The 16,026-nt window shown below is 49.8% G+C and overlaps 1 long non-coding RNA gene across 3 annotated transcripts; it reads right to left on the bottom strand.

The window, feature by feature from the left end:
• Positions 1 to 12,605: 12,605 nt before the first annotated feature.
• Positions 12,606 to 14,912, bottom strand: LOC114487689 (uncharacterized). 3 transcript variants are annotated; one of them, XR_003682952.1, is made up of 3 exons: positions 14,603 to 14,912; positions 13,860 to 14,133; positions 12,606 to 12,686 (listed from the first exon to the last, which is right to left on the bottom strand). It is a non-coding gene; the product is annotated as an uncharacterized lncRNA (long non-coding RNA). The 3 variants fall into 3 exon arrangements; XR_003682953.1 differs by having other exon boundaries at positions 13,860 to 14,077; XR_003682954.1 differs by having other exon boundaries at positions 14,623 to 14,912.
• Between the last annotated feature and the right edge of the window lie 1,114 nt (positions 14,913 to 16,026).

Raw genomic sequence — 16,026 nt, 5'->3', positions numbered from 1 at the left:
TACCGCAAAAAAAAAAAAAAACCCAAAAAAACCCCACATTTGGAAGGCTATCCGTAACACATTTGACACACAAAGGGCTAACATTTTCAATGAGTACAGACGTTTTGCAAAGGAAGAAAGGGAAAGACAAACAGAAAATAAAACAAGAGGCAGAAAACGTAGGAAAAGATGCCTAACCTTACTCACAATCAAATGTAAATCATTTCTCTTCCACTAGAATAAAAACAATGAAAAGTCCAGAGATGAGAAATTTAAGGCCACCAGGACTGGGCACCTACCTTCCTTAGGCTCACTGCCTTCGTTTGCGTGTGGCGCTCCTGCATGTGCTCACAGGATGGCTGCTGCACCTCCAGGCATCACAACCAGGATCCAGCAGAAAGAAGGGGGCACGTAGGGGAAAGGCAAAAGGTTTCTGCTCCAGAGTTCGCTCCCTGTCACAAGTTTTCCTGGAAGCCCAATTCTGATCCCATCTCATCTGCTAGAACTGTCCTGGGGCTGCCTGGGAGGATGGGGAAGTGACTTTTAAAAAACTTTTCAAAGTAAAAAGTATACCACTTAGGGATTTTCACAAAGTGAACACACCCATCTGACCCGCACCCAGATCAAGAAACAGTGGGAACCACCTCCTTGCAACTGCCCACGTGCTCCTTCCCAGTCACTGGAGCAGGTGAGCATTTTTAATGGGTACCTTCTCACTGGGGCCAAAATCGGGTTAAGAAAGAAAAAGAGAATATCAGAAACCAGCAGTCTGTCACACCCATGGCTTTATATATTTGCCCAAAGGCACCCTTATCGTCAGTTTCCCCAAATCTTTCATTCTCAGTCCAAGAAATTTTATCTTAAGAGACAACAGTTGAAATTTACATTTTTTATAATTTCATATGGCGAGCCTGGGCCCAAGAACAACAATCTGGCCTGAACGGGAACTTTCTGCAGCCCTAGATTCGCAGGCGGATGCATTGACAAGGTACCTGTGGGATACTGACCAGGTCTGAGTTTCGAGAGGTCTGTAAATACAGAGACGTCCTAGAGAACCATTAGGGACCCCGCCCCATGAATGGGATGGATATGGGAAAATCTGCAATTCTATGCACATGATTTTTAGCCGTGAGAAAACCCACAAATAAGATAGACGTGGCCAACTCTTAGAACAGAATTCAGAATTTATTCAATATTACAGTATGCAGATTGGAGAGAACATCTTCGTTATGTACAGAGGCCACTTTTCTCAGGGCTCCGAGCCTACTGAACATTCTAACGTTCATCTTGGAGAGAATCCCTGTTTGCAGGAGGCATCTGGCAGCATTCCGACACCACACGGCATCGGCGAATTCGCACGCAGTAGAAACGCTACAAATGCGATAAATGTGAGGGCTTTCAGGAAAAGTAAAGCTCATTCAACGTCAGAGAATTCACACTGGAGAAAAACCATATTCACGTAATGGCTGTGAAGATGCTTTTAGACAGTGCTCAGAGCTAATTAGACATCTGGGGTTTCAGAGCGGATAGGAGCCCTGGGAGCAGAATGGATGAGGAAGAACCTTCAATCGGAGTTCTAGCCTGAGACAATGTCAGCTAATTCACTCGGGATGCGAAGCGGGCGCGTGTGAATGTGGAAAGCTGTCTAGGGGAAGCGTGGAGTATGCTGAACGTCAGTCAGATCATTCATGCTGGAGAGAAGCCTGGGAGTACAAGCAACGAGGAGCATCATCTGGGGACAGCGCAGCCCTTTCTCATCTTTGGAGAATTCACAGGAGACACCCCCGTTTTAAAGATCGTGGGAGAGCTTTTAGTCAGTAATCAGGCTGATTCATTCTGGAGAACAACCTTGATTGTGGAGACTGAGGAAAAGCCTTCAGTTCTTTTCCTTATTGGATTTCAGAGAATCCTTAGTGATATATGGGGAAACTTTGCCGGGGTGGGGTGGGGGGGGATTCAGGGTTTATTAAGTATCGCATTAAAGCATTAATTGCATTAAGAAGGGGTTTAAACTTTTTGCTTCTCCCACGGAAACCAAAGCTTTCATTTCTATCCCTGATTATCTGATAGAATTTTTTTGGTCTCTAATGGCTGATCTTCCTTAAGGAAGGTAAGGAAGATAAGCTTATAAGCTTGCTTTTATAAGCTTAACTTCTAATTCTAGTAGGTATTCAGTAGACTTCTGCTGAATGAATAAAGTAATGCAATAGGTAAACAGGGCCGGCCTGGCTTGGGCCTTCAGGGTCAGGACTCCATAAATCATGTAGGGCGCGTAAGGACTGCGTTGAGGGAGCGAGGCTTACTGGCGGGATCTGGAGGTTACAAATTCTACGATGACTGCAACATATCCGTGTTCGGGTCCCATTAACTCGAGGAACTTCTACGGGCCACATCTCTTTACTGCTGAAGACTATTTTGTGATGGGAAAAGGGGGTGGTGATTTTTCTCAAGTTCTGAATGTAACGGAATCATTTGTATTTGAAGGCGACATTAGGAGGATGCCAGTTTCTCTTTGTCTTGTATCTAAAGCTAGACATTTGAAGAGGAAGGGCTACAGTTCTTGAGTTCAACTTCTCATTTCATGAGGGAAGGGTCAGGCACATTTTCTTGTGTTGAAGCAACACGAAAACCACATTGCTTGATGGAAGCTGGGTCAGAAGAAAGCTTCATCTAGTTCTTATCCACCGACGGTGTTCTCTCCTCCCGACCTAACTCCTAACCCCTAGCCTAGGATTCTGAGTCTCCTAGAAGACATCCTTGCTCACCACTATATCCAGTCCCCAGGTGAGGGAGAAGAGATTCAGGTCGTGTGCATTTCTGGCTCCTGGCTTTGCATAGAGAAGACAGGAAGAAAAGGTTGAGAAAAAAGGGACAGGTGGAGAAGGGGCAAAGAATGGAGAAAGTGGGGAGTGGCCACAACTCATGGCATCTTATTCCTAAGAGGATATGCAATGTCACTAAGGCTGGCTGGAGAGTAACTAAAGGGCTTAGTTTTGCACCAGTTTAGTTCTAGCTGCCATACCTTTCTTCCAGCTAGTACGTGGGGCTCATAAAATCCTGCTACATGAGACTGGCCTCCTTCTCTAGAATTCATCCAACCCAACCCACCACTTGCCCATTCCAACTTGCTGCCCCTTCCGTGGCCTTCTGGCCCGTGCTTAGGCTCTGCATCCCAGAGATTCATACCCCCCCACCCCTGTCCCACTGATTTGTTCTAAAATTCATCATTAAGCCCCATTTTAGAAGATGACCCCCATTTTAGAAGACATGCTCATACGCCTGAACTTTCCTGAATCTTTCCTTCCTTGTCGGTGCCCTGTAGGCCCTGGGAGTCGGAACTAAGTGCTAAAGTTGCTTGCCTATGTAGGCTGTGACCAATCTTGACTTGCATTTCCTACCATACGAGTAAGATTTTCAATGTTTAAACTTGGGCTGATTTTCCGTTTGGAGCTACACCAAGAGCCATGGGGTTCTAAGGAATTGATGACAGAGAGGTTCAGAGGAGCGCTGTACTGGTTAAGAATGCCAAAGGCTGCAAATAGCAGAAATCCGCTTAGAAAATAAAGACATTCAATTTAGCGATCAATAAGACTGGAAGTAGGTGGTTCCAGGTTAGGTATAGTGGCTCAACGGTATCATCAAGGACCCAGGCTTTTTTTGTCTGTCTACTCGGCCAACCTTGGTATGTTGGCTTTTTCCCTTGGTTTTGTTGCCTTCTGGCCTCAAGATGGCTGCTACAGCTCCAAGTATCACGTCTCAAACATCCCTGTTCAAAGCAGGGAGACAGGACAGGCCTCTTCACTCTCTCTTCTTTAACCAGAAAGCAAAATCTTCCCAGAAGGTCCCCCAGTCATTTCCTTGTAAGTTTTGTTGGCAGAACTAAGTCATGTGCCCACTTCTAAGCCAACAGACAGCAAAGGGAAGAAGTTACGAGCTTGCTGCAGTGCAACACATGGGTGGGGGGGTGGCGGGGCAAGGCAGGCCTGGTGAGCCCGGGCAGCTCCTCTCTCTGCCTTTTTCAGGGAGTCCCAGCTCTGCTCAGGTTATTCCCTCCTTTATCTTCTTCCACAAGAGGCTCATTCTTCCCCCAACTCTAAATGTGTTTTCTCCCTGTCACAGCTTGTTTTGCTTTTCTTCAGTCTCCAATTTTCCTCCTCAGTGTAATTCTGGCCAGCACATGGCCCTACTTGCCCTCATGACATCGTGTCACACACTGCTGCCTATACGGTCTGATTTGGGGGTTCAGATTTCCTAAAAGGGGAAACTGCCTGGCCTGACTGGCTTCCTTTACATTTTTGAGTCAGGTAACTTCAAAAGTTGTTGGCCAGCCTATAGAGATCCTGGTCCCCTGACCTGCCTGTGTGTGTGGTGTGGGGAGGGCGGCAGAGAGGGGGTCATGTGATACAACACAGCCACCTGGCGGGGGGCTGAATGAGGCCGCTCCCCACAGGAGGGGCTGTGTGTGTGGGGGGGGGCAGGTGTAATGGAGTGGAGAAGAGCAGAGACAGTGGGTTCCTGGAGCCCAGGGAAACAAGATAAGAAGATCAGGCCACTCTACACAGAGAGACGCCACAAGGCAGAACACGGAGGCACCAGGCACAGAAGGGAAAGAGCCATTTTTGGACATTTCAGCCCCATTTTAGTGGATGCCATGTGGAGAAGAGGAGAGGAAGCTGGCTGGCAGACAGAACCAAGGCCCTTGACTTATGGCCGCAGTTGAACCTGCCCAGCCGAATGCAGATGTTCGGGTCACCCTACTTAAGGTCCAGACATGGTGGAGCAGAAATAAGATGCTCCTTCTTCGCTCTGCCTGTTACCTGACTTACAGAATTGAGAGCATAAATCACGGATTCTTGAGTCTGCCACCACCTGGAATCTCCCCAAACTCCTACCACAGAAATTCCAGTGACCGCTAGTAGGAAGCCGGGCATTCTCACGAACATGGCTGTAATAGGGCTTGGAAGCATTTGGTACTTTACTGGACTTGTATCTGGGTATTTTCTCTTTCTAGAACCATCAAATGACCTACCTTGTAACTGTATTATGTTCATTTATTACTTTAACTTATTATTTTTTTTTTCTCATGAACATGGCTTTAATAGGGCTTGGAAGCATTTGGTACATTACTGGACTTGTATCTTAGAAACGCTTTTGTGGCTTTGACAGGCCACAGAAGAGACCGACTGGAGAAGCAGGACTAATGCAAGATGACCATGTAACAGGGACAGAAAATGGACCGGTGATTCCAGCAAAGGGAATTAAAAAGCCCGCAATGGGAAAATGAGAACTTTCAAGAGCATGGATAATGGGCAGACCTGGATTTGAACCTTTGCTCCTTTACTTCTTAGTTGCATGACCTTGGGCAAGTTATGTCACCTCTCCAGGAGACGGTTTCTTCATTTGGAATCTGAGGACAGAAACGTCGCATTTCAAGCGTTGTTGGGAGGAGTAAATCAGATGCTGCACGTGAAGCACTAAATGCACGCGAGTTACCGCTACAGTCAGAGCCTCCCACGCGCCCGGTGAGTGGGGCTGAGCCCCGGCAGGGGGAGCCCGCTTGCCGGCGCCCTTCGAAAGAGCTGGCGTGGCGGCTCTGACGGGGAGCTCCGCTGGTGCCCCTCATGGTGGGGAGTGGCGCTGGGGGGCTATTTACATACATATTTTACATATTTTTACATATTTTTAACATATTTATTAGATTTTTACATATTTTACATACATATTTTACAGAAAGCACTGTACAGATCTCCTTCTAGTTTCTTGAGCTCCTAGAAGCCTTTGGAACAGCCTTCGCCAGCTCCCCAGGAGTTACAGTCCCCTGGTCTCTCCGAGCTTAGAGTCCCTGTCCCTCCAGTCCCCTGCTCTCCCAATAGCCTTACCTCGATGAGTCATTTCAACCTCCTCTACCTGTTTCTATCATTTCCTACTCGATTTGGTCTTGGGATAGTCCTTAGAGGAGCGATTTGAGAGGGTGTTCTGGAGATCCAGTGTAAATGACGTTCCAGCTATACACCTCCAAGTCAGGAGCACGAAAACCCGGTGAGGAGCCGTCCTCCTGCCCGGAGACAGCGGCGTGCGTGAGCTCGTAAGCCTCGGGTAAGCAGGCAGAGAGGCAGCTGGCAAGGGCCCTCCCTTTCTCTCCTTATTGCTCAACGATCTGCTCACATCTTCACCAGGTTCAAGGTTCAGCTGTTTAGAAGTGGCCTTCACTTTCTAGGAAATGCAGTTCTTATGGGCAGTGCCAGCACTAGGGACGAACCCTTATCAACCCCACCACGAACATTTCCAACTTACTAGCTTTTAAAGAAACTCAGAAGAGAGCGCCACGGCTATATAAATCCCTGGATATATACACAGAATCTGTCCCCTTTTTTGGTAGGGGAGAGAGATTTTGCAGCTAACAAAAGACAAGGGATGTTCCTGCATTTTGTGCTTGGGATCCAGAACTTTGCCGTATACGAAAGGATGATGTACTCGTGGTGGGGGTGGCACAGGTGGGACATTTCAGTACAGTCGTTAACATCCGTTCTCCTGGTTACCTCCACGCTGGTAACCTTGGTTGCTGGTACCTACAGGAGCACTCAGTGCCAGGTGTTAAGCGAAGCACTGTGAATACAGAGATGCTTCAGACATAGGCCTTGTTCTCAAACAGCTCCAACTTCATGTTGAGGTTGGACCCTGAGCCAGCCATCCTTATCCAGGACACTGGCGAGTTCTCCAACATCCTGATTTCTTGTTTGTTCCCTGCCTCCCCCTCTCAAGGTCACTCCCAAGGTTAGCGCAATGCATGGCAGCCAGCAACGCCTCCCAGGCAGAGCCGAGGCGATGGGGACCAAGCATCTGCCACCTCAGGACATGGAAGCAACCTAAGTGTCCATCGACAGATGAATGGATAAAGAAGATGTGGCACATATATACAATGGACTATTACTCCGCCATAAAAAGAAACAAAGTTGAGTTATTTATAGTGAGGTGGATGGACCTAGAGTCTGTCATACAGACTGAAGCAAGTCAGAAAGAGAAAAACAAATACCGTATGCTAACACATATATATGGAATCTAAAAATAAAATAAAATAGAATAAAGGTCATGAAGAACCTAGGGGCAGGATGGGAATAAAGACACCGACCTACTAGAGAATGGACTTGAGGACATGGGGAAGGGGAAGGGTAACCTGGGACAAAGTGAGAGAGTGGCATGGACATATATACACCGCCAAATGTAAAATAGATAGCTAGTGGGAAGCAGCCGTATAGCACAGGGAGATCAGTTCGGTGCTTTGTGACCACCTAGAGGGGTGGGATAGGGAGGGTGGGAGGGAGACACAAGAGGGAGGAGATATGGGGATATATGTATATGTATAGCTGATTCACTTTGTTATCAAGCAGAAATTAACACACCATTGTAAAGCAATTATACTCCAATAAAGGCGTTAAATTTAAAAAATGCAGGAGAACCATTACATTTTTCTTCCATAATTTTGGCCCCCTCCTGGTTTGGGGGAATACATATGATTTGTTCTTCCTCTGGTGTGACCCTTCTTGATTATTGGCACCTCCTTCCAACCAGTCAAAGCCAGAAACCTGGCCATTTGTCTCATTCACCAACATCCAATCCATCCCCAAGACTTAGCGACACTAATTCCTAAATATCTCACTAAATTTAATATCATTAAATTTCACCAATTTTGAGAATATCTGAAGTATCTTATTAGTTAATTTGAGAGACTCTTAATGTACAAGCATCAGGGTCTATTGCATATCCAATAAACTCCCTGTGAATTACTTTCCTGATAACATTAAGTTTGTCTGCTGGCTCTTTCCCCTGTGGATTCCCCACCCATTTAGTGTGGAGGTCCTGGAATCTAGAATGGTAAGATGGGGGTATTTTCTCTTTCTAGAACCATCAAATGACCTACCTTGTAACTGTATTATGTTCATTTATTACTTTAACTTATTATTTTTTTTTTCTCATGAACATGGCTTTAATAGGGCTTGGAAGCATTTGGTACATTACTGGACTTGTATCTTAGAAACGCTTTTGTGGCTTTGACAGGCCACAGAAGATACCGACTGGAGAAGAAGGACTATTTCAAGATGACCATGTAACAGGGACAGAAAATGGACCGGTGATTCCAGCAAAGAGGATTAAAAAGCCCGCAATGGGAAAACGAGAACTTTCAAGAGCATGGATAATGGGCAGACCTGGATTTGAACCTTTGCTCCTTTACTTCTTAGTTGCATGACCTGGGCAAGTTATGTCACCTCTCCAGGAGACAGTTTCTTCATTTGTAATCTGAGGACAGAAACGTCCCATTTCAAGGGTTGTTGGGAGGATTAAATGAGGTGCTGCAAGTGAAGCACTAAATGCACGTGTGTTACTGCTACAGTCAGAGCCTCTCACACGCTCGGTGAGTGGGGCTGAGCCCCAGCAGGGGGAGCCCACTTGCCAGTGCCCTTCGAAAGAGCTGGCGTGGCGGTTCTGACGGGGAGCTCCGCTGGGGCCCCTCATGGTGGGGAGTGGCGCTGGGGGGCTATTTACATACATATTTTACATATTTTTACATATTTTTAACATATTTATTAGATTTTTACATATTTTACATACATATTTTACAGAAAGCACTGTACAGATCTCCTTCTAGTTTCTTGAGCTCCTAGAAGCCTTTGGAACAGCCTTCGCCAGCTCCCCAGGAGTTACAGTCCCCTGGTCTCTCCGAGCTTAGAGTCCCTGTCCCTCCAGTCCCCTGCTCTCCCAATAGCCTTACCTCGATGAGTCATTTCAACCTCCTCTACCTGTTTCTATCATTTCCTACTCGATTTGGTCTTGGGATAGTCCTTAGAGGAGCGATTTGAGAGGGTGTTCTGGAGATCCAGTGTAAATGACGTTCCAGCTATACACCTCCAAGTCAGGAGCACGAAAACCCGGTGAGGAGCCGTCCTCCTGCCCGGAGACAGCGGCGTGCGTGAGCTCGTAAGCCTCGGGTAAGCAGGCAGAGAGGCAGCTGGCAAGGGCCCTCCCTTTCTCTCCTTATTGCTCAACGATCTGCTCACATCTTCACCAGGTTCAAGGTTCAGCTGTTTAGAAGTGGCCTTCACTTTCTAGGAAATGCAGTTCTTATGGGCAGTGCCAGCACTAGGGACGAACCCTTATCAACCCCACCACGAACATTTCCAACTTACTAGCTTTTAAAGAAACTCAGAAGAGAGCGCCACGGCTATATAAATCCCTGGATATATACACAGAATCTGTCCCCTTTTTTGGTAGGGGAGAGAGATTTTGCAGCTAACAAAAGACAAGGGATGTTCCTGCATTTTGTGCTTGGGACCCAGAACTTCGCCGTATGCGAAAGGATGATGTACTCGTGGCGGGGGTGGCACAGGTGGGACGTTTCAGTACAGTCGTTAACATCCGTTCTCCTGGTTACCTCCACGCTGGTAACCTTGGTTGCTGGTACCTACAGGAGCACTCAGTGCCAGGTGTTAGGCGAGGCGCTGTGAATACAGAGATGCTTCAGACATAGGCCTTGTTCTCAAACAGCTCCAGCTTCATGCTGAGGGTGGACCCCGAGCCAGCCATCCTTATCCAGGACACTGGCGAGCTCTCCGACACGCTGATTTCTTGTTTGTTCCCTGCCTCCCCCTCTCAAGGTCACTCCCAAGGTTAGCGCAATGCATGGCAGCCAGCAACGCCTCCCAGGCAGAGCCGAGGCGATGGGGACCAAGCATCTGCCACCTTATGGACACAGGGCTAATCTGCCTTCCGGGTCGGGGGGAAGGTGTGGCGATGAGGACAAGCTGACCTTCCTCCTGTGTGACCTGGAGGAGAATGGCCGACAACCATCCCAGAGAAGGCAGGCTACGTCTTCAGTCAAGGGTAAGCGCATCTCCATCTGAGATGGCCCTGAACCACAAACCCATCCCTCCGCGTCCACTGCGGTGCCCACAGCCGCATACGGTCGCCAATCCCCACGTCGTCCGAGTCCCTTGGTGCTCAGAGCTGCCGTGGAGAATACAAAGGACAAGATGTGGTTCTTCCTTGAAGAGCTTTCTGTCTGTCCGAGAAGAGAAAGGCATGAGACGGTCACGAAGGACCAGAGCATTACCGGCGTGCTAGACGGGGCTCCGGGGCGGTGGATCTGGTGAGCACAGTGCAGGCCTGCAGGGTCCCAGGAAGGCTTCATGAAAGAGGTGGGCTGTGGGCCGGGCTGGAAGGGTGGGCAGCATTCGGAGGGATGGTGGTGACGGCTGCATTCCTGGGGGAGCTGCACGTGAGCCGTGACCATGGGCGCTCAGAACATGGTTCCCTCATCACCCCCTTGTGAAACAGAGGATTCAGCCAGTGGTTACTCTTCTCGCTGCTGTAATCACAACAGCCAGAGGCTAGAGGGTTTGTGCAGGCACAGAGCTTTGTGTGGCCAACGTGGGGGCCTGTGACACTCTCATTTCCTACGGTGTCATCACAGCGTGAGGCCAGGGCCAAGGACATGCTGTCAGCTCCCGTGCTCAGCCTTTCTGCCAAAGCAGCACGGCGGGCGGGGGCCCCCCTGGGGGACCGCTGCTCCTCAGAGGCCAGGATCTGGAGCCTTTATGCCGAAGGTATCATTTTGGGAAACCACAGACTCTAAGCCCGAACCTCGCTCCACCGGCATGACACACGTGGCCAGACACTTGGACCGGATTCTGGCAGAAGATCAAAGAATTCATTCGGCAGAGGAAATCTTTGGATATTCTGAATAAGGGGAAATTTCCATTCATCTCGTAATTCATACTAGAGAGATTCCCTATGAATGGCGCCAATGTAGGAAAATCCTCCGAGCGAGGCAGCCGCTATCACAGTTGAGAAATCACAGCGGGAGGGCTGGGGGCACGGGAAGCAAAGACAGCGCAAACAAAGAGCTCAGCCTGGAGCCCATCACACGGGAGAAAACCTATATCCTCATGAGCACAACGGCGCTCGCTCCGAGAAAACACAACCCTCACCCAACAATGGCTAAGCCCTTCTGCAGATTCATTCATGTAATGAATCAGGGGTGGTGATCATTTCAAGAGAAATCAGCCCTCATTCATCACCCGAAGGTTCCAACTGGAGAGAGGGCAGATGCTCGTCATAAATGAGGGGGCTCTTGGGGGTTCTCTGGCCTCAGGAAACATGGAGACCATGCAGGGCCCCAGGAGGACTGTCAGAGGGGCCTCAGAGCACACGTCGTATCAAATGGTCATGGAAGAGGAAAACATGATGAAAGGGCAAATTTAGAGAACGATTTTGTTGGAACTTGCACTTTTAGCACCTGTAATGGAATGACAGACTTGGGCTGGAAGGGACGCAGACACCCCTTGGGAGAGAGTCTGCTCTGGGGACACGGTCGTTCGCTTGCAGCCCGTGGGGTCCACTTGCCCAGGGACCTAGTGCTGTGCAGGGGAGAAGAAGCCAGGCTCCGGAGCTCTCAGCAGTTTCCTTTTCCACGGGGCCTCGATGTCGATGTTTCTTCATGGTCCCTCCTCCTTCCTCTCCCCTCAGTAAAGTCCTGGCCTTGCGTCTGCCACGTGCCCACCTGTCACTGGTGCTGCCCAGGGGGCAGGAGGCCATCTGCCCACCAAGAGGGTGATGACCACCATTACATCTGACAACTTGAAAACACGCCGCAAGGGATGCTGCTGTGACCTGTCCCTTCATTCATTCATTCATTCAACAAATATCTTTCAAGTGTCTCCTCTACTCTCTAGCTGGCACATTGTTTGTGTTGGGATAAAGGACAGGGGAAAAGGAGGTGTCAGCCACAAGTGGCTCGGGCCACCCTGGGGAAGAGGGAGGGGAATCAGGAAACCAGGAGCACCTTCGAGACTGCAGGGGGGTCTGTGTCCCTGGTTTCAGAGGGGGGCTTTGGAGAGAGCGCTGGGGAGGGAGGGAGGAAGAACTCTGATCTAGTGACTGCCTCCCACGTGACAGGCTAGCATGTGCTGTCTCTGAGCCCCCTGCGTGCGCGGCATCCATGGTCTCCACTTTGTAAATAAAGAAAATTAGGTGTATGCACAGCTAGCAAGTGGCACAGCTGGTCTAGGTCTGTCTCACTCCTGACCCCAATGTCTTCCCATCAGCACAGGGAGAGAATGGGTCCTTTAGTGCCACCGTTCCCTGGGCGATGTTGCCAGAGGCCTCGGGGACAGTGGGAGGCCCCTGGTGAAGCGGGAGGAAAGGGCACGGAAGGGGAGAAGGGGACTGGCTTTGGTAGACTCTACTTTAGGGGGCAGAGAAAGGCACACTCATTCATTCACTCCTTCTCTTGATCCACTAGGCAAATCTCTACCGAGCCCTACGGAGGACCAGGCGCTGTGCTTCAGTGCTGGGGATGTGAGTGAGGAAGACGGACACGGGACTTCTATTCCAGAAGGAGGCGGGCGATCCAGGAGGCTATGCGTTTTGAAGGGGAAGCCAGAGGAGAACCCTAACCTCGACCTGCACCCTAAGGCTGACTTCCGGGAAGGGCTGACACGTCAGGTAAGAGCTGAAGGAATAAGCATCAGCCTGGTGTGTGCTGGGAAGCGCCTTCCAGAGAGAACCGCCGCCGGCAGGGCTGTGCAGAAAGGGAGGAGCCGGAGCTGAAAGAGGGCCGGCGTCACGTACGTGAGGAAACCAGTGCGAGACACGGAGGGAGGCGAGGAGGGACCAGGTCACCCAGGGCCCTCAGAAGGAGCCCAGACTGGACCCTAAGAAAAACGGGAAGCCGTGAAGAATGTTAACCGCGGGGAGGCCCTGAGCGGTCTGCAGTTTATCCCTTCCCTCGGAAGCCCAGGGCTGCAACTGCCGGGAGAGAGTTGTCCAAGGATTCGTCTAACTAGGGCCGATGCGGTCAGAGTGAGCGTGTGAGTTCTGTCCTTTTTCCTCATGAACCAAGGAGGTTTCCAACAGGTGCAGTGAGCCGAGTGAGCAATAAAGCTAGGGCCGAGTGCGGGTGGCTTGATCCCAAGGAGGAAACCTCTGGTGCGTGAAGGGCAGACCTGAAGGTCCCCACGAGAGCTTTGGGATGGACGTGCGTGGGCAGGCACCCCCCTCTTGTGGCCAAAAGAGGTACTGCACCCGTGTTCCCGAACGGCCCGGACTCTAGGTTCTCGCTGGGCTGGGGAAGCCCAGCGAAATGAAGCTGGGGCTGCAAGGAGCCGTGGACCCCAGGAGGTTCCCACCTGTTTTTTTGTTTGTTTTTTGAGAAACCTGAACAGTGGAGAAAATGTATATAGATGCTTAGAAAGAAAATTCTAGAAAGACAGTGTTACCAGTGATTCTGGTATAGGCTCTGGAATAGGTGACTAAATTTTTCATCGCGTTTATACGTATTTTAAAACTTGGTCATGTATTACTTTTGTTGATAAGAGAAAAAAATGTATTATTATTATTTTTTAAAAGAGCAGAAGTGACAGAAAAGTGCCCCAAGGGGGTACTGAAGTGGAGGCCAGGTGGCTAGTGTGAGAGCTGAGTGGCTTGGTGAGGAGCTGCTGCCCGGACAGCCCTGGGCATTTCACACCTGCGGAGCACGAGCCACGCTGAGAAGGTCCGTGCTGGGGACCAGGCTTCCTGGAGGCTGCCCTCCTGGCCATTTCTCTCTACCTGCGTCCTTCTTCACACGCACCCGGCCTCGGGGTCCCTGCCCCTCTGCCTTTCTCCCATCAGAGTAGCACCCTCCTGACCTGGTCTCGCAGTGGCCCCAACCGCCAGGTTCTGGGTGACCTGGAAGTGTATTCCACACGCTCACACTGGAGGGTTCTCTTCTGCGTGGTCTCTGACCTGTAATGAGGGCTGGGTCTGCTCAGAAACTACAGCCACGCGTGTTCCACCCATGGGGTCTCTGCCTGGACAACTTTTCTGGCTGGGGACAAGTAGCTCACCTGGCCGGCAGTTCTGGTCACTCTGGTCACCTTCCCAACTTCTCTCTTCTCTCTCCTGCTTGAAACTCTTCTCTGGGGCAGGGCAGCTCCTCGGCCTCCCCTCTGGGAAGTTCCCTGATGCTGGTCTAAGGGACTGGATCTGGAGGGCCAAGGACACAGCCCCCATCATTGCTAGGGTCATTCTTGACTGGAGAAGTTCCCAAGGAGGCTCACTTGTGCTGTGGGAGGGTTACATTTCAAAGAAACTCCTCATGAGCTTAATTTCAGAAACGTTCTGAAATACATAAAATGTTTTTTTAAAAATCAAATAAACCCCCTTCATTACAGAAATTTTCAATCCCACTAAAGAGAATATAATAATACAACGAACTCTCATGTTCCCATCACCTAACCTCTATAGCTATTCAAATACTGAAGTATTTCAACAGTTTGTCCTTAGAACGGAATGACAATGCTTGAGCGCCAGTTCTGTGCCAGGCACTGTGTTTTGTGCTGGAAATAAAGGCGTGAGCAGATCTGGGGCAAATCACTGACTCTCTCGGGGCTTCAGTACCCGCTTCTCTAACAGAAGAGGATTGGACTAGATGCTCTCTAAAGGCTCCACTCTGATTCACTCGGATCCCATCTCATCACTAGGATCCACTGTGTGTCTACGCGAACCGCAGTCAAACTTACTCCCAGGGAACCCTCGCCTTTACCCTACCGAACGGGGCCGGTGGGGGCAGGCCGGGCCGGCACCCTACCTTTCTGGGCGGCTGCCCACCTGTCGGGGTGCTCGGAGGTCGAGATAAAGCGGGAGGAGCTCGCCCGGACGCCGGAAAATCGCTCTTGACAGCGGCAGCGAGCTCTAAAGGCAGAGACCTTGCGCACGGGCCGGCCCCGCCCAACTACACTTCCCACAGCCCTCTGCAGCCAGCCGGTTACCGCGGAGACGGGCCGGGATAGCCGGCTCTGAGACTGTCCGTGGCCTGGGCCTCCGGGTGGCTGTGTGCAGAACAGCCTCTACCCCCACGGCTTTCAAACGGGCCGGCCACGCGCGCCCGCCACCCAGCCCTTGTTTCTGGGGCTCGAGGAGGCACAGCCATTTGGCTGGGTCTGGGCCGCCGGGAGGCTGAACTACATTTTCCAGGAGCCTCCGGGCACGCTCGCGCAGGGCTCAGAAAAGGTAACATCGAGTTGTTGCCAAGACCAGTCCCGGGGTATTTGGGCCCCTGAAGCCCGTGGACAGAGGAGTTGGAGACAGAGAAGAGGGATAGAAGAGAGAATGAGGGTGGGAAATTTGTTTCTAAAGTAACATAAAGAGTACACTCCCTCCTGTTTAACTTTGTTTTCACCAACGTGAGCATCGCACAGCCCTCTGGGAAATGCAGATGGCGCTGCCCTAAGGACTATGGGAAATGTAGTCATTGATTAACAGCCACTACCTCGAGCACCTACAGTAAGGATACGGGATTGAATCCTCTCTGCTTCTCCCTTCTTTTCCACTCAAACACAATGTTTACCTCCCCAATACTTACAGAATCTCTCCCTTTCTCTTCGTGCCAAACGTCAGTGCTGTATTTCGGACACTCCCTTAAATTTATTCTCCTCACAGCCACCAAAGTAATTGTCCCTGCTCTCTTAGGGCTCTTACACAGCTAATAGAACCAAGTCCACGTTAACCGGCTGGCATGTATATTTGACCTCTCACCTACTGTCTCCCACTAGTCTCCTCATATTGTAAGAACCATTCTCTTTAGATTGTTCATCTCATTTGTGATTGATATCTTAAAGCCATTGCCACCATTTTTTAAAAATGCAGAGCACAACTTCTTGCTTTTAACAGTTGCCCCCCCAAAAGGGTGATACATTCCAAGTGTAGCTGGATTTGCAAAATATTCTTGAAAAGTACTTGAAATAGGTTTCTATCAGTAGAAACCAAGTTCCTCATACTTTGAGAAAATTAGGATTTTATTTCTCTGAACAAAATATTTCATTACATGATCTGGTTAATTCACACCTAGGTGTTTTCCAGGTCTTGTAAAGTCACACAAAAGATTAAAACAAAAAACAAAAACACGATGGTTCTTGTATGAATTACTTATCACAAAACTCCGGTAGGATTACAAACAGTCTTTTTTTTTTTGCGGTACGCGGGCCTCTCACTGTTGTGGCCTCTCCCTTTGCG

The sequence above is a fragment of the Physeter macrocephalus genome, chromosome 14 (genome assembly GCF_002837175.3).
Source record: "Physeter macrocephalus isolate SW-GA chromosome 14, ASM283717v5, whole genome shotgun sequence".
NCBI classification, from domain to species: domain Eukaryota; kingdom Metazoa; phylum Chordata; class Mammalia; order Artiodactyla; family Physeteridae; genus Physeter; species Physeter macrocephalus.
Note: the sequence above shows the minus strand (reverse complement) of the source record. Positions and strands in the feature narration are given on the sequence as shown.